We start from the raw sequence: 21,960 nt of genomic DNA, 5'->3' as shown, positions 1-21,960 counted from the left end.
ATTAACTTATCAGCGTATTCAGTTCAGTTCATTTCAGTCTCTCAGCCATGTCTGACTCTTTGTGACACCGTGGACTGCAGCATGCCAGGCTTCCCTGTCCATCACCAACTCCCAGAGCTTGCTCAAACTCATGTCCATTGAGTCAATGATGCCATCCAACCATCTCACCCTCTGTCGTCCCCTTCTCTTCCTGCCTTCAATCTTTCCCAGCATCAGGGTCTCTTTTCCAGTGAGTCAGTTCTTCACACCAGATGGCCAAAGTATTGGAGTTTCAGTCCTTCCAATGAATATTCAAGACTGATTTCCTTTAGGATGGACTGGTTGGATGTCCTTGCAGTCCAAGGGACTCTCAAGAGTCTTCTACAACACCACAATTCAAAAACATCAATTCTTTGGTGTTCAGCTTTCTTTACATTTTTTTACATTCTTTACTCTTTTTTTTTACATTCTTTATATTCTTCACATTTACATCATTTACATTTCTTTACATCAGCACATTGTGTAGATCATTAATGTTCAACTGACCCTGATTATGCACTGGATGTGTTTGTATTTTTACGTACAGTGAACTTTATATTGCTTTTTAAATCAGGGTGAGGCATTCATTATCTATACCTAAGTGAGGAGTCTGGAGACCTTTTTTTCTTTGCTGTGGGCACTGTAAATTAGACAGAAATGGGTCTTGTATGTGTAGAGTTCTCTGACAGGCTTCTGAAATTATCCTTTGTTGATTTTACAGTTCCAAAGCACATGCCTCCTCTGACTTCCTGTTTAGTCTCTTAGGTCCCCAAATTTTTCATGAATTGACATGTCTGCTCTTTTTTTTCTCAACTCTTCCTCTCAAAACTTTAATAAAATCTATTAATTTGGGCTTACCTGGTTGTTCAGCAGTAAAAGGATCCTACCAGAAAATGCAGGAGACGTGGGTTCAATCCCTGGCTTGGGAAGATCCCCTGGAGAAGGAAATAATAACCCAATTCAGTATTCTTGCTGGGAGAATCCCAGGACAGAGGAGCCTGGTGGAATGCAGTCCTTAGTCCATGGAGTTGCAAAGAGTTGGACACGACTGAGTTATTGAGCATACAGATGTCCTATTAATTAATGCTGTGTGTTTGTGCATGTATGTGTGTATAGAATGGGATGTTAGGGGAGGGAGGTTGGCATCTGTCAAAATTGTACAGGAGGGAAACAGTATATCTATAAATAGGTTTCTTGGAGGCAGAATTAAACATGAGACTGAAAAGTTACTTCTCTAGAAAATACAAAAATCTCTAAGAGGGTTTCAGACTTCCATAGATCCAGGTTTTGGATTTGAGCCAACTTATTTACATCTCATGGGACAAGTTGACCCCACCTCATATCTGGGTTAGACACATAATGTTATAAATTAATAAGGATAATTTTTATTGTATTCATTTGCAATTTTCATTATTTAGAGCTACAGGTTATCTTCAGTAGAATACCATGGAGTGTTTTTAGAATACTAGGCCCATCTCCAGGTTTACCAAAAGAATCTTTGGGGTTGAGTATAGAAATTTTTGTGCACATTATAGTTTAAGAACCGCTACCTTTGAAGCATATCTCCTATTTTGTGTATATTTCCTCTTTAGACTATGGTTATCTTGAGAGCAATAATATTTTATATTTTTGCAAAATTTATGGGATTTCTATTTAATTTGTAAGTCCCTTGGCAACCATCCCATCACAAATGCTCAATAAATATTGTTAAAATGAAGTGGAATTATGACAAATGTATTTGCCATTTTACACACTTCCAGAAAATCTCACAAAATCTCAGAAAAAAAAAAATATATATGTAACTATGAAAATGCATGCTCTCTTTGCTCTCTTCTTTTGAGGTTTCTGAGCACCAATGCATTAAACGACAGTTGAACTATGGTGGGAATTGACAAAACTATTATCTTATAAGGCAAATATAGTATCCTTCCAAACCTCCAAATTGTGGCCAATTGTAAGTCTTCTGATCATGTCAAATGACCTTTGCCCCAGGCACGGTGGTAAAACTGTGAGAAGAGTAAAACTTCACAGATCTTTTGGTCCAATAATCTCCATAGTTGCTAGTGGCTCTTTACACTTCAGACCCATAAGGCCAGCTTCCTTCTTGTTCTTAGTTGCAAAGTCGTGTCCAACTCTTTGCAACCCCACGGACTTCAGCATGCCAGGCTTCGCTGTCCTTCACTATCTCCTGGAGTTCGCTCAAACTCATGTCCATTGAGTAGGTGATGCCATCTAACCGTCTCCTCAGCCGCCCTCTTCTTTTGTCTTCAATCTTTCCCAGCATCAGGGTCTTTTCCAGTGAGTCAGTTCTTCCCATCAGGTGGCCAGAGTATTGAAGCTTCATCTTCAATATCAGTCCTTTCAATGAATATTCACAGTTGATTTCATTTAGGATTGATTGGTTTGATCTCCTTGCAATCCAAGGGATTCTTAAGAGTCTTCTCCAGCACCACAATTCAAACACATCAATTTTTGGGCACTCAGCCTTCTTTATGTCTTTTTTAATGTCTAATAAGACTCCAGTGATCTTGCCTGGAGAATCCCAGGGACGGGGGAGCCTGGTGCGCTGCCATCTATGGGGTTGCACAGAGTCGGACACGACTAAAGCGACTTAGCAGCAGCAAGCACCTGAAACTCAACCTTCCCGTTGCTCAGATCAATGTCCTTGGAGTAATTTTCAGTTCCTTTTCCTTTTTTGGACCAGATCTTCCACATGAGCAAATATTTTGGTGTTGCTTTCAAAATATGTGTGTAGAACCCAATAACTCTTTAATTTTTTTATCCCTGGTCCAAGTCACCATCATCTTTGGCCCAGATCATTGTATTAGCCTCCTAACTGGTCTTTCTACTTCCACATTTGTCTCTTTTGGTCTGTTCTCAACCCAACAACCCCTGAGAGAAACACTTACCAGATTATGTTATTACTTGGTTCAAAACTCAGTGCTTTCCATTTCACTCAAAGCTGAAGTTCTTACAAGAAAAATCAGTTTTATTTCAGCAACATAGCCAGTTTTATTTTAGCAACATAATATAACCATATTAGAAGGAAAAAAATGGTGAACTTAAACATGACATACTAGTTAAGCTCCTTTAAATTAGTTCTTACTATGGGCATTTAAAAAAAGAATTTCTCACCATAAACATGCATTTGTTATACTTTATCCATTAATATTTATTAAAATATGTACCAAGCATAGTGTTTATGTATTAATATTTATTTATTAAGTGAAAATGAAAGTCGCTCAGTCATGTCTGACTCTTTGTGACCGCATGGACTATACAGCCCATGGAATTCTCCAGGCCAGAATACTGGAGTGGGTAGCCTTTCCCTTTTCCAGGGGAATCTTTCCAACCCAGGGATCAAACCCAGGTCTCCTGCATTGCAGGCAGATTCTTTACCAACTGAGCTATCAGGGAAGCCCCAATTATTAAGGATGGCTCAGTATTTGACCAAGCACTGTGAATATCCAAGAGTGGGTGGAAGACAAGGTTAATTGCAGACCACTGGGAAAGCTGGGTAGAGCTGGGACAGCTAACCACTGGAATTACAGGAAACTTTTTGCTTCCTTTAGCTTACTTACTGCTAGAGATTATAATCTTTGCTGACTTTTTCTTTAGAAAGAAAAGTGTTATTACTCTTTTAGTTTTGTTTTAAATATTTCTTCTTTCTTTAGTGTATTGCCTTTCTAACTTGTTATGATTGTAATGTAGGTCATCTTTGGAGAAGATGAGTGAAAGAATTGAAATTTGGACATTGTCTTCATAATTTTTACATCACTTTGCAATTACACTCCGAAAGAAGAATGTGAATCCTACAATGAAAAGAAAATCCACCAATTTCAACATAGTGGATATTTGAAACCAAATAGAAAAAGTAAGTTTTATTCTTCTAAAAAAATTAATATCCATGTCAGTTGAGAGTGCCAAATCTTAACCATTAGATCACCAGGGAAATTGAGACAGTGTTATAAAGATAAAACTAAAAATAAATCCATAGCCTACTTGTAAATGGTTATTACAGATTTGGCACACTTTTATATTTTAATATGTGATAATATGAAATGATATTAAATGACTAATAACCAAATACTTTACAAACATTGGCACCTTTTATAGAATGATGAGAAAATCTGTGATTTCCTCAGTTTTCCAACACTTAAAAAAAAGTAAACCCAGAATTGTAGGAAATAAAGTTTTTACATCTTTTAAAAAAAAAATCTAAAAGTCTCTCTGGGACCTGATAGCCTATAGAAAATGTTACACTACTGTATGCCTTTCAAGGATTAGAAGAAGTACTGTAGCCAGCCAGGCAGCCTTCACTGTATTAGTGTTATGGCTGTACAGTCATATATTTTAGTATGTTATTTTCTTTTCAAAGGAAAAATTGGAAAGTAGTACTTAGGCTAAAATATAATCCTATCAATTTTACATAAAATATTGATAAGAAAAAAAAATTTAGCATCTATGGTGTGAATTCACTAGACGGCATAAAATACAAATATATAGATTAAGGAAAGTTAGCATAATCCTTTTATGAGAACTAAAATCAATTACATGTCAGCTTTGTAGTATTATAAATGTATTTAGTCAGCATAGAATTTTTCCAGCAGTGTTTCCTGCAGATTGAAATTGACTAACCAGATGTTAAATATTAAATAGAACTAATCAAAGCATGGTTCAAGAGGCTTTAAAAACAATGATCAAAGGGAGCTATTTATTACCTGATTCATGTTACTGCTGAAATATTGGTTCTGTGATTTTATATTTAAACTTAGTTTTTTCAAGATCCTGTTTTCTAGCTTTACGTGAACAATAATTAATGTTAATAAATTAACTCATAAACTATGTAATTGGATCATTGTGCATAATCATGGTTGGAAACTTGACCAAGAAATTTAAAGCTCAATTCATAGAAATAAAACCTTAGTGGGATATTTAGTACATATATAAAGTTTAGCAATAGCATAAGTATTGAAAAATACTAGAATTTATTTGGTCCATGTTTGCACACACACACACACACACACACACAAATAAAAACAAAAAGGTGAACAGTAAGAGATCTCTTGGAACAATCATCTGCTCAGGCCTTTTACTTTCATGAAAGCAGTTATTCAACTTTTAAAAATATATAAATAATGATTTGGGGGGAATATTTCCAGAAAAGGCATTTTATAGCCACTCATAAACTTATCTCATTATACTCCATTGTGCCAACATCTTTGCTTATGTTTAGCAATAACTTTTCATAAGAGTTTATTTGAGCTTATTTTTCTCTTAGTACATATATGGGAAAGCAGAGCTGATAGACTTTTCAGTACCTGATGTTACTAATTTTACTATTATCACAATATTTCATATAATTTAAGAAAATATCTTTCAAAATTTAAAGATAATGATAATCAATGAAATTCATACTATTCACACATCATTAAATATATTTTACTAACATATAAAGTTTTTTTTTTGTATTTCATGTTGAAAGAAAAAGAGAAATGAGGTCACAGTACTGAAACTATTCAGAATCAATACAACTTTCTTCATAAATTTTCTTGCTCTACTAAGTTGTTTTTCAGCCAATTTTCAGGTGATTTGCTTTAAATTAATCATATTCTGCTGATAATCACTTTTAAGCAATTATTATTACAAATTTTCAAGGGAAAAAATCTGTTTTGATGTAGGTGACATTGATTCTTCTGCAGAAATGAAGATTCTTCTACAGAAATAACATTTGCAGATGCTCTGCCTTGATTATGTTGTTTCATTATACTTTTAAAAGCAAATCAAGACAAATTTATTCACTGGAGCTGCTGCTGCTGCTAAGTCGCTTCAGTCGTATCCGACTCTGTGCGACCCCATAGACGGCAGCCCACCAGGCTCCGCCGTCCCTGGGATCCTCCAGGCAAGAACTGGAGTGGGTTGCCATTGCCTTCTCCAATGCATGAAAGTGAAAAGTGAAAGTGAAGTTGCTTAGTCATGTCCGACTTTTCGTGACCCCATGGACTGCAGCCTACCAGGCTCCTCCGTCCATGGGATTTTCCAGGCAGGAGTACTGGAGTGAGGTGCCATTGCCTTCTCCATTCACTGGAGAGAACGGTATATATTCATATACCCCAACTATGCATGTCTATCATTAAATTTCATTAATACATTGTCTTAAAATGACCCTTTCAACTGATACAAAACCCACTGTCTTCAAAATTTCTTCCCCCAGATGGTTCATATTCCACACTTAAACCTCCTTTTGTCTTTCCTCCTCAGTTTTATTGAGATACAGTTGACATATAACAGTGTATTAGCTTTAGATTTACAACACAATGATTTGATATATGTATATATTGCAAAATGATCACCACTTTAGTTAACATCCATAACCTCTCATAGTTACAATTTATTTTTATGATGAGAACTTATAAGATTTACTCTCTTAACAACTTTCAGACATACACTTCAGTAGTGTTTACTGTAGTTGCCATGCTGAACGTTATATCCCCAAACTTATTTTTCTTATGATTGGAAGATTATACCTTCTGACCATCTGCACCCATTTCGCCCACCCTCTACCTTCCACCTCTGAAAACCACCAATCTGTCCTTTGTATGGACTTCCCTGGTAGCTCAGCTGGTAAAGAATCCAACTGCAATGCAGAAGACCCTGGTTTGATTCCTGTCCTCTGTATGGGGGCTTCCCAGGTGATGCTAGTGGTAAAGGACCCGCCTGCCAATGCAGGAAATATAGAGGATGTGGGTTCGATCCCAGGGTCATGAAGATCCCCTGGAAGAGGGCATGGCCACCCACTTCAGTATTCTTGCTTGGAGAATCCCATGGACAGAGGAGCGTGGTGGGCTACAGTCCATGGAGTCGCAGAGAGTTGGATACGACTGAAGGACTTAGCACGCAGGCACATACTCTCTGTATCTATGAGTTTGGTGTTTAAAGAGTCCACATATAAGTGAGATCATAAAGCATTTGTCATTCTCTGCCTGACTTCCTTCATTTAGCATAATATGCTCAAGGCATGTGGTCACAAATGGCAGATTTCCTTCTTTTTTTAATGACTGAATAATATATTATTGTGTATATATATATCTCACATTTTATTTAGCTATTCATCCATTGATGGTCATTTAGGTTGTTCCCTTTTCTTGGCCATTATAAATAAAGCTTCAATAAACATGGAGGTGCACTATCTATTTGAAATAGTGGTTTCATTTCCTTTGGATAAATATCCAGAAGTGGGATTGCTGGAGCATGTGGTAGTTCTACTTTTAATTTTTTGAGGCATCTCCATACTGTTTGCTGTAGTGGTTGCATCAATTTACATTCCCACCAACAGTGTACAAGTATCTTTTCCCTCCACATTCTTGTCAATACTGTTGTTAATATCACTTGTCTTTTTGATTATAGTTATTCTAGCAAGTGTGAGATGATGTCTCATTGTGATTTTGATTTGCATTTCCCTGATGGCTAGTGATCTTGAGCACTCTCAGTAATTTAGATTATATGATTATACATTAGTTTTTGTTCTCTTGTTGTTTCATTTATTTTAGCTTCCAAACCAGTATGAATGTTGTTGAACAAAAATTTTTCGAAGGCCTTATATTTGTATACATACTTTGTACGTAAATGCGTATGTACATCATTATGGGATCGTGGTCTATTGAACTTTATTTCATACTAGTTAGCTGCTAGTCGCATCAACCACTTGTGATTATCAGATTGAACTATGCCTCCTTGGACTTCCTTGCCTGTGTTCTTGTTCTAGTAGACACTCTTCTCTTGTTTCTTTGCCTGGTTAACACAGTCTCATCCTTCAGAATGTCTGAGCTTCCCTTGGAAGTTGCCTCTGATTCACACATCCAGGTCAATTCCTTTCCTTGGGGCTCCCAAGTCACTTTTAAGATCACACTGTTTTGTTTTTCTGTGTCTGTAGTCTGGGGGCTTCCCTTGTAGCTCAGTCAGTAAAGAATCTGCCTGCAATGCAGGAGACCCAGGTTTGATTCCTGGGTTGGGAAGATCCCCAGGAGAAGGAAATTGAAATCTACCTCAGTATTCTTGTCTGGAGAATCCCATGGACAGAAGAGCCTGGCAGGCTACAGACCATGGGGTCTCAAGAGTTGGACATGACTTAGTGACAAAACCACCACCCAACCTAGTAACTTTGTAGAAATAGGGATTCAGCATATTTTGGATTACCTTGAACAAGTTCCTTAACCTCTTTTGTATATGTCAATTTCCTCATCTATAAAATAGGGATAAAAACAGATCTGCCTTTTTGTGAGAATTAAATGAAATAACAGTCTGGTTTACCCAGTCTCTTGGCATGTGATAAAAATTGCATGAATATTAGCTAGTCATGGCTCTTGCATGAATTAAATTTATCTCAACTCTTCATGAATCTCATTTGTTTTCATTTTACACCACCTGTTGATGCAAAATTTCAGAGTTCAGGCTCTGATGTGAGAAGAACTTTCATTTGTCTTAAATGCACTTCTCCAAGTTTTGAAATGCCTCATTTTAGCATTCCAGTAATTTAAAAAATAAACTTGGAAAATAATTCCACTCATTATGCATCTATCTAAAATATTTCAAATTTTAAATCAACATTTCATTATGCATTTCCCTTTCTTCTTAATGTTCAGTATATTTTAAATGATTTTTAATTCAGCAAGCAAATCAATTCATCTTTACTTATTGATCCCTCATAGGTGTCACAATACTATGATGAATACACAAATATAAGAGAGAGACTTACAGTCTAATCAGGGGTAATAATACTAATGTATGCACAAAATTGGAGCTTCCCTGGTGACTCAGTGGTAAAGAATCATCTGCCAATGCGGGAGACCTGAGTTCGATCCCTGGGTCAGGAAGATCCCCTGCAGAAGGAAATGGCAATCCTCTCCAGTATTCTTGCCTGGGAAATCCCATAGAGAGAGGAGACTGGTGGGCTACAGTTCATGAGGTCACAAAAGAGTCAGACATGACTCAGCAACTAAACAACAGGAATTCACAAAATTAGCAAATAAGCAATATTTGTGTGTTATGTACTTTACTGTAGTATTTTTGAATAGAACAGAAGAGATATATAAATGAAAGCTGAAATAATTATGAATGGTTACATGAAGAAGGGGATATGTTAGCTGGATGTTATATCTGAATAGGTATATCAGGGAGTAGAAAATGCAAACGGATTTTCTTTTCTTTGCAAAAAGAGTCAAAGGGATTAAAAAGGGTAAAAGCCAGGATGCAGAAAGAGGTTTCAAGAAGAAGAGGGTAAAAATTATCTTTGCTTCACAAATGTATAAAAATAACACTATCTTTAAGCCTGCTTAATATTACAATCTACAGTTATAAGAGAATACATTTATAAAAAGGAAAATTTAACTTCCAAAAAAGAGTTTTAAGGCAGAAATCATTGCTTAAATGAAGCCATATATCCTTTAATGTTCGTAAGTTTTGCTTACATAATATTGGGCACAAAATGGTAAATAGGAGCATCCCTCAAACACTGTAGCAAGAGCAGTAAAGAGGGTGTGGGGTACATCCACATCTCTACAAATGACCTAGTTTTGTTCCTTTTTGTGGCTGAGTAATATTCCATTGTATCTATGTACCACATCTTTTTTATCCATTCATCTGTTGACAGACATCTAAGTTGCTTCTATGTCTTGACTATTGTAAAAAGTGCTGCTATAAACATTGGGGTGGATGTGTCTTTTTGAATTATGGTTTTCTTAATGCACTGTGGTGTCCTAAATGGAAGGGAAACCCAAAAGGAAGGGGATATATGTATGCATATGGCTAATTCACTTTGCTGTGCAGTAGAAGCTAACACAACATTGTAAAGCAACTACACTCCAATAAAAATTAACTAAAAACAGAGAGAGTGTGGGGTGGTGGGAAGGTATTTTATTTGGAATACTTCATGGTATTTACATTTCTTCATTGCCCACTGTGCCCACTGGGGGCACTGTGCCCACAGAACCCCCTCCCCCTCCACCTTGTTTTTTTTTTTCCAGTTTGGATATTAGTTAGGAGTTCTGGTAAAAAGACATTAAAATTGTCTTCTTTGCTTCACCATGACATTAAGGTGAAGACTGGAGAAGGCACAGATGGAGTCACAAGGGCTCAGATAGTCTTGAGAAAACAAAGGTGACAAGTATAAGGGATTTATTTGGCAAAGCCTGTTTGAGAAATTTGTCATTTAAAACCTAAACATTGAGAAAGGAAACAGAAATGAAAGAGTGATTGTTCTGACACTGTCATGACACAACCTTGCGGATGACAATAGAGGGACCAAAACAGCATGGACACAGAGACCATCAGTAGAACTAAAAGAACACAAGGTCTCAAATCTGGATCAGACATAAGTGGGCATATTTTATTATCCATTTGGAGTTAAGAAATTTTAGCAGGTCTCTAATGAGAAATTTTAAGTATAGTCAGAATTTCACTTTATACACTGTATTAGTTATATGCATATAATTATGCTTTAATTAACTGTACAATTACATAGCTATATACAATTTTATTTTAAAGTATTGTTTTCATTTTTAGTGTGTTCATGAAGTTACTTCAAATTAAAATGAATCATTTCAGACTCTTCATATGATTTTTGAGAATGACAATGATGCCCATTGAATATTCTCTGATTGTTATAATTAAGATTCTTGTGCCCAGAGCAGGGAAAATGGGGTAAATGACAACCACTTAGAGAAAGTTGCTTTGGAAAGACTCTCTGAGTATGCTACACATTATGTAAGGAATCTAGGTTTTCTGAGTGGCAGTTTTTTATGTAGTAGGTTTTGTGTGCTTAACAGATTAACTGCTTCTTATGTTATTCTTTCTCCCAGGATTCAGGAAAGAAAATGACATAATAGGTTTTTTTTTCCCTGGGATCACAGTAAACCTTAGTCAAACTCAGTTGCTCCTTGGGAGGTAAAGAGCGAACTAACCTATGTTTCTACAAGTTAGAAAATCATTTACATTTATTACCTTTGCACGCTGAGGCCCCAAAGCCTCAGAGCTATGATTCTCCAAATCACTGCATTCTAAGCTTGACTGATTGGTTTAAAAGCTTGTGAGAGATTTATAATGATTCACTGTGTAAGCCAATGATTTTATATTTAAGACAGGAGACCACTTATAAATGACAGAAAACTTTAGATTCTCTTTAGAGTCAGCAGGTGACCAACTGTTTTCATAGGTTTAGATAAAAACAGCATTTCCTTTGCATTGTTTGAACCCTAAATTTATAAAACACACACATATTATAACGTATATTATTTTTTTTTTTTATTTGCATGTGCTCTCAGTCATGTCTGACTCTTTGCAACCCCATGGACTGTAGCCTGCCAGGCTCTTTTGTCCATGGAGTTTTCCAGGCAAGAATACTGGAGTGTGTTGCCATTTTACAAGTATTGTAATGTTAGCTCCCAATTTATAGTGTTACCTTTGGATAATTTAGCTATATTAATATCTATGTATATTCACTATAAGAACTTTAACAATTCCGTTGGTTTGAATCTTTTCTTATTTACTCATAAACTTGGATTGCTTCCCCAAATTTCAAATTTGTTATTTAAATGGCAGATATTGCTGTACAGTAAGTTTGGAATAATAACTATGCTTAATTCATTGTGCTATTTGACAATAACATGTAATGAAAGTGTAAAAGTCACTCAATCGTGTCCGACTCTTTGAGGGTCCAGGGAATTCTCTAGGCCAGACTACTGGAGCGGGTAGCCTTTCCCTTCTCCAGGGCATCTTCCCAACCCAGGGATGGAACCCAGTTCTGCATTGCAGGCAGGTTCTTTACCAGCTGAGCCACAAGGGAAGCCCAATAATACTGGAGTGGGTAGACTATCCTTTCTCCAGCAGATCTTCCCGATCCAGGAATCGAACTGGGGTCTCCTGTATTGCAGGCAGATTCTTGATCAACTGAGCTATCAGGGAAGCCCAACATGTAATAGCATTGTCTTTTACTATTTACAAGTTTATATAAATAAACTGCCTTTATATATGGTATTGGTAGAGACCAGGGACGGCGGAGCCTGGTGGGCTGCCATCTATGGGGTCGCACAGAGTTGGACACGACTGAAGCAACTTAGCAGCAGTAGCAGCAGAGACCAAACAATATTGATGGAGTACACGTTTAAAAAATATAAAACTTTATATGATGTTTTATCTTCTTTGATTAGAATGTAAGATTTGTGAGAACGATCAAATATTTCCATTAGGATATTATCAAGAGTAATAAAGTTATTAAGGGTAATTAAAAAAGACTGCAGAAATATCTATTTTATCAACACTCTGAGTCTCTGTCAACCGGTGTGTTTCCTTTCCACCAGGAATGCCAAAGGCTCAACTGGACTGAAAGCAACATTCATGAGGGTGCAGTTTCTAGTGTTTTTATTAGAAGAAAATTAGGTCAAGCCATCGCTCTAGTCTGCCTCATTAACCACAATTCAAGCCACCTTGTTCTCTCTGCATCTCTACAGCCAAGTTCCTCTAGCTTATCTCTTGTTCTCTGGTTCCTTTCATTCCTCTCATCGTCCTTCTGCCTGAGATACAACTGGCTTTCTACTGCTGTCTTCTTCCCCAGGCTCCTGCCTATCAGATCAGTCTGCACTGGTCTCTCCACATGACCTGATACTGCTCTGTCGTATCTTGAAAAAATGCCCCAGCATTATCCCAAGTCCAGTTTAGTATTTAAGAGCACAGCCCTTACACTCTGCTCTCCCTTCTTTCATCTGTTAGCTGTATTCCTTTGGTCAGGTTACTTAACCTCTCTGAGCCTCAGTTTTCTTGTTTGTAAAGGAGGCAAATAATATATATCTAAAATGATTTGTGATGAATACTGAAAAAAAGCTAATTCATGAAAAGTGCCCAGCACCATTCTTGGCACAGTGAAGTCTCTTAGTCATATCCGACTCTTTTGTGACCCCATAGATTCCCCCATCCATGGGATTTTCCAGGCAAGAATACTGGAATGGGTTGCCATTTCATTTTTCCAGGGGATCTTTGTGAAAGTTTTAATTGCTCAGTCATGTCTGCCTCTTTGTGACCCCAAGGACTATAGTCCACCAGGCTCCTCTTGCCCTGGAGTTCTCTAGGCAAGAATACAGCAGTGGGTAGCCATTCTCTTCTCCAGGGGATCTTCCCTACTTAGGGATCGGACCCACATCTCCTGCATTGTAGGCTGATTCCTTACCTTCTGAGCCACCAGGGAAGTCCAAGTAAATCAATACTATTATTATTAAATTTATTCTAATAAATTTAAGTTATTAGATTAAGATTAGATTATTATTAAATTAAAATTAAATTTCATTAACTTGTTACCCTAATAGAATAGCCTCCTCCCATACAAAATAATTTCCCTAGAATCTCTTTATAAGAGGCGTGCATGCGTGCTAAATGGCTTTAGTCAAGTCTGACTCTTTGTGACCCTATGGACCATAGCCCACCAGGCTCCTCTATCCATGGGATTCTTCAGGCAAGAATACTGGAATGGATTGCCATGCTCTCCTCCAGGGGATCTTCTCTACCCAAGGATCGAACCTGTGTCTCTTACATTTCCTGCACTGGCAGCCAGGTTCTTTACCACTAGCATCACCTAGGAAGCCCCCTTTATAATAGGGACCACTCTCAAATTTCTATAGTTCTTGTTTCTTGAAGTGGTTATTCTCCCCTTACTAGAGTTCATATATATCCATCTGTGTACCTAAATATCGTGAAAGACTGTCACAGGCTTTGCTTAAAGTTCACAAATACAATGCCAATGGATTTTTACTGAACTACTAATGTAGCTTATTCAAGAAATCAATGAGGTGAATCCTTCTTGGTTAACTCACATTGTCTTCCAGGAGCTTCCAAATACCCCTTTAGTCATTTGCTATAGATTCTTACCTAGATTTGTTGTCAAAGTCTTGGCCTGGCATTTGCAGAATCTACCTTTCCTTTTTGTTAATTGTGACTCATCCTCCTCCTTCCCCATCCCATCTCTGTTCTTTGAACATTCTCTTTTCTATTCTCTTTGATTATTATTTGAAGGTTGCTGTCAATGGCTAGGAAACCCCTTTTGCAACATCTCTCAATAATCGACTATAATTTGTTTAGACCAGGAAATTGAACTTGGCAGAACAGTAAGTTGCTCTCTTCAATTGCTCTCCTAATCTTAGGATTTGCTTTTTTCTTACCATCGTTAATCGGTAAGCTAATTACTTCCACATCTCCTGTTCTTTCCCATCCACTTCTTACTCACTTCTGTGGCGACCATCCCTTTCTTTCATGCTCCAGCAAATGTGAAAGTTTGTGTGCTGCATCTGTCATTGGAGGGGCTTGCTTACCTTATGAATGTGGTTTATTTGGTTTCCCTGTGACCCTGTGATGGACTCCACAAAAGTTATGATTTCTGTATATTTACCTGGATTTTCTCATTGTTAGGTCAATGACATGCTCTGAGGCTCTCTGCATCATAAGTGGAAGAGAAACTGCTCCTCATCCCACATTTTTAAATCCTTTGGAACACCTTTGGCATAACCAATCTAGAAAAACTACTTTCTTGAAGATTTTCATGAGTTTTCTATTGGTGCATTAGTCAGCCTTGCTTCTGTAACAAATTACCCCAAATTAGCAGTCACTTAAATAACTATTTTTTATGCAACATATGGTTTGTTGTGGGTTGATTGGTGCTCCTCTGGCTTACTTTTCTCAGATTTATTGGGCTACCTGTCTATCCCTACTTGTCTCTCCACCTGTCAGAACCCAGGGGAAGAGACAGCCACAGTTTGGGATGTGCAGAAGGAAATGATAAGAATACTCATGAAACTCACTATGTCTCTAAAAGTATCTACATAAATGTTACAGAGACTCCCTACACTCACATTTTATTTTCCATTCACATCCAAGGGAAGATATCTACTCCTTTCACTAGAGGCTTGGGCAAGTCACATGCCAAGGAATAGGAATATACAGTCTTCTTTCAGGTAAGGGGAGGTGGGGGTAAATAATTATGAAGCAGAATACAGCCTACCCAATACGCTGATTAAAATATATATATTTTTTCTCACATTTGCCTTGCCTGCAATATTTGAATTCTCTTACTTGCACAATTTTATTGGTTGGAAAGATTTTTTTCTTCAGGAAATTGTTTTAAACCACAAGAAAATATATAATTTTACATAATAAGAAGCCAAGAGGAGATGGAATCTAGACAGCATGTTAGAGCTGTGAACTATTCTCTTCTCCCTCCAGTTTGAGTTGGCCTTGTTCTTGTATCAGCTTCACTCATGGGTGCAAGATGGCTGCCAAGGGTAGCTGTTGTGCCATGTTGCCTTGGGCATGACTAGAACACTGCATTATTCAGGAATTCTTCCCTTCAATATGATTGAGCCAAGATGGGAAGTGTGTACTCCCTGGACTAATGTCAGCTTCCAGGGGGAGTTTATTAGCCTGGGTGGTTTAATCATCTGAGGTAGAACTGATATTGCAGAGTCAATCACAATGTTCATTAAAGCTATCTTGATCTTATGTCTTCCTAGGGTTCTTTGTTTCTTTCCTCTATGTGTAAACACACACATATGGACACACACTATTCAGAGTCTCCTCTTTTTTACACTATGTCCACACTCAAGGGGCAAAGAAGTCATGCAAGGGTGTGAGTAGCAGGAGGTGGGAGCAGTTGGGGTCCATGTTAGAATTTGTATGCTACAGTTCTCAACCTGCAAGTTTGAAAATTAAGTATTTGAAGGTTTCTGAAAGGTGCCTGATTCTTGGAAAATTTTCTATAAAGGGGCAGGATTATAGTCTCTCCTAATAGTTGTGAAGGCACTCTTAAGAGTGTACATATATATATATACATACACACATATATATTTTTTTTTACTGTGCTGGCTCTTTGTTGCTGCATGGCTTTTTCTCTGAGTTGTCGCAAGTGGAGGGTATTCTCTAGTGGTACACGGGCTTCTCATCGTGGTGGCTTCTCTTGTGGATCATGGGCTGTAGGGAGTGTGGACTTCAGTAGTTGTGGCTCTCAGGCTCTAGAGCACAGGCTCAATAATGGGGTGCACGGAGTTAGTTGCTCCTCTGTATGTGGGATCTTCCCAGATTCAGGGTCAAACCCATGTCTAGTGTGTTGGCAGGTGGATTCTTTACCACTGAGTCACCTGGGAAGCCCAAGAATGTATATTTTTGTATACATCTAATAGCTCTTATAACTGCTGCCTTGGTATACAGTTATTTGTGTATATATTTAACTTTAGTACAGCATTATAAGTTTTTGGAAGGCAGAGACAAATCCTTTTATATTCAGAAAGTGCTGGATACCTAGAATGATGCCTTGCTCAGAGAGATAATAAGTTATTTTCTCCCCGGGCTCCCATCAGTTTAGTTCAGTCGTGTCCAACTCTTTGTGACCCCATGGATTGCAGCACACCAGGCTTCCCTGTCCATCACCAGCTCCCCATGGTCTCATATATCTGTACTACAGCTCATCTCAAACTATGTTACAACTTGTTGAATAAACTATTTCTTCTACTAGGTGGAGTGTTCCTTGAGGGGGAAAAAAGACTTGGAGACTTTTTCTTTTTTATTCTTCCCCTCCTTCCTGGCTCCCCTCTCCTCCACCAATGTCCTCTTATGAAACACCAAGTACAGTGCTTGGCTTATACCATATGCTCAAGAAATGATAGCATTGTGAATGGGCTTCCCCTGGTAGCTCAGCTGGTAAACAATCCAGCGGCAATGCAGGAGACCTGAGTTCGATTCCTGGGTTGGGAAGATCCCATGGAGGAGAGCTTGGCAACCAACTCCAGTATTCTTGCCTGGAGAATCCCCATGGCCAGAGGAGCCTGGCAGACTAAGTCCAGGGGGTCTAAACTAAGCACACATGGTGAGTGTGTAAGAAATACTTATTCAGAAGCAAATTTACAAAGAAATTTTAGGAGGTAGTATCTACCACTAAAATCATATGGAATCATACAAAAGAAGTTTAAAAAGGTATAATCCCCCCCCATTTTTACTTAAAAGAAAAGTTTCTAAAATAAATCAATTGATTTTTGAAAACAAGTGGATTGCAGAGTACAAAAGGAACCATGGTACACTAAAACTACAGAGCTGAGGTTATGGTTCCCTTCTGATCCATGAAATTGCTGAAGCCTCTTCAACGGAAAACAGGCATGTTTAGTATCTGTTGCTGTTTATTATTGTGTTGAGTTTGATATCTTGACAATCTGACATAATCTACCTCATTAGGATTGTTGTAGGGATCAAAAGAGGTATTATGTAGAAAGTATTTAGCACAGTTAATTTCACAGCAATTTGAATTTTGGATTCTTTAAATGTTGTTGAGTCATTTTGCCAGCCTTCAGTGAAAGCAAAAAGGAGAATCTCCATGAATTCTCTTTCCAGGAAGTCTGATATCTGACACTTGAAATGCAAGAGGAATTTGAATCAGTGTACTATTTCTGTGAGTTAAATATGAATTTTGAATTTTTATTATGATTATGAGAATAAAAGAATCAATGGCCTTACTGGGGTTGAGTATTTTTTGGTGAGAGTTGGGTAAGGAAAAGAGTGGGCTATTTCCTCCTGAAATCTTGCCTTGTTGATAGCTGCCTGTTGAAGGGTTTCCAGGTAACCTCTAGTGACTCGAGTGACTAGCTCTTAGCTTAGTATACAGGAAGTGCTTAATAAAAGCCAATGGATTTGATTAATTAATAAAATTGGCCCCAGGTTCAGGATTCTTCAACAGATAGTGAACTTTCCAATGTAGAGACCACAAATTATTGTCTGTATCTCCAGGTCTCAGCAGAGTCCAGGCTTCACAAGGGTTGAAAAGGAATGTCTCAGCTGACAGGAAGTGTCTCATTTCCGATTTTCAAAGAATATCATTTACAGTTTGCTGGTTTGAGCAAGTGTTTGTACCTTGTCCATCATGTTCAGTGATTGAAGAGAGGGCCACATGTTGACTCCATTTCATCCTGGACACTCCCTTCATGAGCCCTGTGGTCTGGTTTCATCTCTCACAGTTCTGCTAATCTGTTCTCTTCCCACTATTTTTAATGTTACAAAGCATGTATAGCATAACATTTACCATTTAAAACCTTTGAATGTGTACAATTCAATGTACCTGATGGCTTTAAGTACATTTACTATGTTGTGCAACCATCAACACCATCCAACTCCAGAACGTTTTCATCAGTCCCAGACAGAACTCTGTACTCATTAAACATCCCCATTCTCCACCCCTGCCTCACAACACACACCCAGTCCCCCACCTCACCCTTCCCTCCAGAGCTTGGCATTCTCTATCCTACTTTCTGTCATTGTGAATTTGCCTTTTCTAGGTATTTCATGTAAGTGGGATCATATAATATTTATTTTAATGGACAAATGTATCTGTTATTTTGGTTAGCATAATGTCCTCGATGTTCATTTACACTGCAGCAAGGGTCAGAATTTCATTCCTTTCTAAGGCTGAATAATATGCCATTGTATGTATATATGTAGATTTTATTTATTGATTCCTCTGTCAGTGGATATTTGTTAGGGGAATCACTGACCGAAGCTGCCTGCCCTGGCCAGGCATCATGGTAACCATTTGCATGAGTTATCTTACACAGGAGGTCCTGGTAAGAAACTTGGAATGATTATAACTGGCTACCACCAACTGGAAGAATTTGGGAAAGGTCAAAAGGAGAGAGGAGAGGAGAGTCCAGTCCATTTGTTTTACCAACTTCCCAGAATCCTTTTTGGCTGGAATCCTTCTTGGCTGAGTGTTGCACACACCACCAGGAAAGACTCTGGGTCAGAATGATTGGCCAAAGAACCTGGGAGCCAACTCATAATCATAAAACCTGAGACAGCGGGCAGAGTGGCAGAGCAGTCCTCCTGGGTTCTCTTACCCTTCTGATCCCCGCCCACGTGTCCCTTCCCAATAAAGCCTCTTGCTCGGTCAGTGCATGTGTGTCCGAGTGTTAGACAAAAGCCCACTCTTCAGTCCTGGAAGGGGCTCTCCCTTCATGTAACACATTTGTGTTGTTTCCACATTTGGCTACTGTGAATAATGTTTCTCTGAACACTGGTGCACAAATACTTGTTCTTATCACTGATTTCAATTCTTCTGAGCATGTACCCAGTAATGGAATCGTTGGATTGCATGGTAATTGTACATTTATCTATTTTCCATAGCAGCCACAGCAGTTTATGTTTCTCCCAGCAATGCACAAATGTTCCATTTTCTCCCATTCTCTCCAATACTTGTCCTTTCCTATCCTTTTGTTCCCTTCCCTTTTCTACTTCTTCTCCCTCTTTCCTTCCCCATCTCCTCCTCTTCCTCCTTCTTCTTCATCATCATTTTAAATTGTTTTAATAATAGCCATTCCAATGGATGTGAAGTAGTATCTTATTGTGGTTTTGATTTGCATTTCCCTTAATGATTACTCATCTTGAACATCTTTTCATGTTCTTATTGGCCATTTGTATATGTTTTTAGATAATTTGCTATTAAATCCACTAACTGGCCTTCTTCGGAGAAGGCAATGGCACCCCACTCCAGTATTCTTGCCTGGAAAATCCCATGGACGGAGGAGCCTGGCAGGCTGCAGTCTGTGAGGTCACTAAGAGTCGGATACGACTGAGCATCCTTGCTTTCACTTTTCACTTTCGTGCATTGGAGGAGGAAATGGCAACCCACTCCAGTGTTCTTGCCTGGAGAATCCCAGGGACAGGGGAGCCTGGAGGGCTGCCGTCTATGGGGTCGCACAGAGTCAGACACGACTGGCTTCAGCAGCAGCAGCAGCAGCAGCACTTCTTAGATTCAGTGGTGTCTCTCAGCTGCTAACCTCCTTGAATCTGTTGCTATTTATTTGTGCATTAGTACTTTTTCCTTGACTCAGTATCATCTCTCAGTGCTTTGAAACGGCAGGTACCACAGTCTCCTCAACAATTACTCTTTTGCCTGTATCTTCTTTGTTCTCTTTACTGGATGTGAGTGACCAAAACTCAGGGTCCGATGGTTCCACTCCTGGGACCTCTTTCTCACTGTATATTTTAAGACAATCTTTTCAAGCTCTCAATTTCTGGTCAAATACCTTCAGCTGCCTCTAATATATTTGTTCTTGGTTACTTCCAGTTGACTTCCAGTAACTTCCAGCACTGTTACTGTTAATTCCAGCACAACATATGCAGTTGACCTCCAAACAACACCGGGGGTTAGGGGCCCTAACCCTTTGCATAACTGAAAATCCATATATAACTTACAATCATCTCCCCGTATCCGTGGTTTCACGTTCTAAGATTCAGCAACCATGGATTATAAGGGCGATCTCGGAACTAAAAATTCTTGAAGCAGACCTGAAGTCAGTTTTCTTACTAGGGAACACTCAGACTTGTCTATGGAGAACAGCTCCTCAGAGAAACCAAGTTTCCAGGAACCTGGGCTCGGATGCACCCACCGGATCTCTTCGTGGATGGCGTCCAGCTGCTCCTGAAGCGTCACAGACAGAGTCTCGGCATCACCCTGCCCGCTGGGCGACAGCAGAGCGGCCGAGCTGAAGAGGGTGACCCTGTCGCCCTCGCCGTCAGACACGTCCATGTCACTCTTGAACGCCTGGGCCACATTGGTCGGCACGCTGGCTTGCTTTGCGCACTCGCAGTCCCATTCTTTCAGGGTCTGCACCTGGGCACGAGAGGACCACGTCTCATCAGTGACATTCAGGGCAGCTCAAGTCTATGAGGAACTGAACACAATTTTACATGGAAGCCCTGACTTTGGATAAATGGGCCATGCTTATGAGACGCTCGGAGAAGGCAATGGCACCCCACTCCAGTACTCTTGCCTGGAAAATCCCATGGACGGAGGAGCCTGGTAGGCTACAGTCCATGGGGTCGCTAAGAGTCGGACACGACTGAGCGACTTCACTTCACTTGTGATGGACAGGGAAGCCTGGTGTGCTGCAGTCTGTGGGGCCGCAGAGAGTTGGACACATCTGAAAGACTGAATGACAACAACACTGGAAAAAAATCTGTATGTAAGTGGAATAAATCCATATTGTTCAGGGGTCAACTGTATGCCACTTAGATTGTCATTCGGGTATCACCAACTCTTTCTCAGTTTCTATTCACTGTCCTGGTTTTGATCTTTGTGTACTTTTGGTTTTATCTTTATTTCCTCTATCTTTATCATCCATATCAACTAGTTTCCAGCTCTGTTTTATCCTTCCTTCACAGTTTAAAACTTTATTCTGAGTTGGTGCAAGCTAAAACATTCCCATGATTGGTTGCCATACTTTCTGTCTAATGATTTACTATTTGTGAAAGAATTCATTAAACCTGAGGTAAGATGTGCAATTGTGTTGGTTAGCACCATGCCTTGCACGTAAGAAGCAGTCAGTAAATACTTGCTGAATGATTTGAGTTCTCTCTGACTATTGCACATTAGTCAGCATACAAGTCTATAGTCATTTATTGTTAAATTTCATCCTAACACGTATTCTGTTTAAGAGGAAAAAAAGAGTATAGATTTCAGAAGAAATGCAAGGAATATACAATTAAGTTTTCCTAGAATGTACCACATACTAATGCCTTAAAAATGTAAATTATGCTCTGTGCTTTTAAAAATGTTATACTTAAAAGGTTTTTAAAATTTAAAATGGTCTAGTCTTGCTTACATTTGGTATCAGATATAAGTGATTAATAATTCCATGTTCGCTGAATTCTTGATTTGTTTCCTGTGTCAGAGATTTGAGACTATTAAGAGGCGATTAGGGAGGATATCCTTGAAGTCTCCTTCACACCAAGAATCTCCCTTTTTTTTTGGTTCACTTAACTTAATGTGGGAGTTGCTTGTGATATTTTCTACATTTCACCTTCTGAGGTTATGGGCCCCATTCATATGCCATATCTCCCTCTCAGATGAGTAAGTATGACTTTTATGAA

At 38.7% G+C, this 21,960-nt stretch overlaps 1 long non-coding RNA gene across 8 annotated transcripts in view; it reads left to right on the top strand.

Moving 5' to 3' along the window:
• The window catches only part of LOC145530100 (uncharacterized), a 123,473-nt gene that overhangs the window by 38,074 nt on the left and 63,439 nt on the right, over window positions 1-21,960 (top strand). For 4 of the 8 annotated variants that reach the window (XR_014071455.1, XR_014071452.1, XR_014071454.1 and 1 more), the window contains one exon: window positions 3,730-3,892. The exons of 1 other annotated variant lie outside the window; for it this stretch is intronic. This is a non-coding gene — a long non-coding RNA (uncharacterized LOC145530100). Of the gene's footprint in view, window positions 1-3,729; window positions 5,065-20,155; window positions 21,089-21,960 lie in introns of those variants that run through there. 3 more of the 8 variants (XR_014071448.1, XR_014071447.1, XR_014071450.1) reach the window with 2 other exon arrangements.

The sequence above is a fragment of the Giraffa tippelskirchi genome, chromosome 12, assembly GCF_054371585.1.
Source record: "Giraffa tippelskirchi isolate mGirTip1 chromosome 12, T2T-mGirTip1v1.2.pri, whole genome shotgun sequence".
In the NCBI taxonomy this organism is placed as follows: domain Eukaryota; kingdom Metazoa; phylum Chordata; class Mammalia; order Artiodactyla; family Giraffidae; genus Giraffa; species Giraffa tippelskirchi.
This window is presented reverse-complemented; position numbering and strand designations above follow the sequence as displayed.